We start from the raw sequence: 2,075 nt of genomic DNA on the forward strand, positions 1-2,075 counted from the left end.
TATGTGTGTATATATATATATATATACACAGTCCGTCTCAGATACGGACGTCCGCATCTAAGAATACTATATATATATATATATATATAGATATATGTATGTATGGAAACCCAACAAGCTATGAAAAAATGGAAAGCCACAAATGAAATGAAGGGAGGGGGAGAAAGAACTTGGACACAAACCTCCATAATTGGTGTTACTCCCGTAGTTGTGCTGCAATGGCCTAGAGAGAACAGGCCTACCAAGAGCATTTCTGTTAGAAGTTGCAATTCTATCAGTTATTGATACAATTTCTCCTGGTTTAGCAGTTCCTGAAGCCTCCACTACATCACTTGTGCTTCCCGCCGATGATGGTTTAAAAGGTGCAGGGCCAGATGAGGAACCTGCTTGCTCCCACGGCTCTGGGGGAGGACCATTACCTGAAAAAGGCATCATTATTATTCAGCCCAAAGATAAAAGTAGAAGACATCAATGTGCAGATTGTCCAACAGTCCATCAGGCATAGAACAAAAGCTACTGCATAATAATAAAAATATATATATATATATATATATTTATGAAAAGAAGTAGATCGATTTTATTAAGAATGAAACAAAAGCAGAGACAAGCAGTGGAGAAGAAGTCCACATAATACATGATCAAAAGAGAAGCAGCAAAATAATGAAAACTGTAACCCCACAAGGCAACACAAACGTACTCACAAGGAAAAATAAACATTCCAGAACTACTACTGCCTGCCGTCCAGTCGCTCAAAAAAACATTATGATCTTTAAAAGCCTTGGAAACTGACATCAAAGAGCCAATCACAACCTCAATCTCCCAAAACTCCTCATCTCTTGCCCTTTTAGTCCAAAAATTCTTCTATTTCTTTCCATCCACAGCACCCAAAAAATAGCCTAGACCACAACACCACAACCCTTTACCGAAATCAGACTGATTTTAAGAAACAAAGCAAAATTCTCCATGGGGACCAGCCGCCGTATATAAATTCTGCCAAAGACAGGAAGCCACCTCAGAATGAAAAAATAAAAAAAAAGATTAAAGAAAAGAAAAGAGAGCCCTACTCTTCATTCAATTTGTTCTAGAGACACCAATGAGGCGACACCAGCAAACTGGCCTCCTCCTTGGGATCCAAGTAGAAAAGCTCATCCGAGATCGAGTTCAAATTATTAAAAACAATCAGCTTTGTAATTCCAATAAAAACCTAACATAAATCCATTGCCCGCTTCGAGTAGAAATATTGGATAGAATATACTTACCGGTTATAAGACGGATCAAACAGATTGATCGGAGCTATGAGAGAATGGGACGAGGGGGACGAGTGCCACGAATCCAAACGCAACAATAACCTAACAGACCAATTAGGTTAAAGTAAAGAATCGAATTTGTTTGTGTTATGGATTGAGTGAAACTAGTGCGTGGAAAAGAAGAGTGAGTTTTGAAGGAAACCTGAAGCGTGAAGCGTGGGGGTTGGACTCTTCATGAGAATTGCAGAGACTGATCATCATGAGGTAAAAAGAATAGGACTTTTCTACTATACATATGTGTATAGCATACATCAAACCGTGAGCTGTCCAATCGTCTTCAACTTTGAATTGTTAAATGATCGGACGGCTCACCGCTTGATGTATGTCATACGAATATGTATAACAATTGAAACCAAAAGAATATAATGCCAAATAACTTAATATACCAAGGGTATATGAGTAAATTAATACGGCAAAAGGCCAAAAAGAAACGTGAGGAGGATCAGGTTAACAATATATTTATATAGTTCGTTTTAGATACGGACGTCCGCACCGCCTTAAAGTGCGAACGTCCCTCCGTTCGTCACCGTACGGCGCCGGCGAGGGCGAGCGCGCCTCCACCTTAGCAGACTCTAGCAGCGTCCCCGACCACTTTCTCTCCCCGGTGAGTCCGTCGAATTCTAGTTTTCCGGCCAGATCACCCAAAACTTCAAACAAAACCAATCTGGCCGGAAAACTAGAATTCGGCGGACTCGCCGGGGATGGAAAGTGGTCGGGGAAGCTGCTGGAGTCCGCTGGGGTGGAGGCGTGCCCTCGCCGGTGCCGTAC

General features: G+C 41.5%; 1 pseudogene; it reads right to left on the reverse strand.

The window, feature by feature from the left end:
• Positions 1-435, reverse strand: part of LOC101302884 — a 2,161-nt pseudogene extending 1,726 nt beyond the window's left edge.
• Between the last annotated feature and the right edge of the window lie 1,640 nt (positions 436-2,075).

Source organism: Fragaria vesca, linkage group LG7 (assembly GCF_000184155.1).
Source record: "Fragaria vesca subsp. vesca linkage group LG7, FraVesHawaii_1.0, whole genome shotgun sequence".
Lineage (NCBI taxonomy): Eukaryota > Viridiplantae > Streptophyta > Magnoliopsida > Rosales > Rosaceae > Fragaria > Fragaria vesca.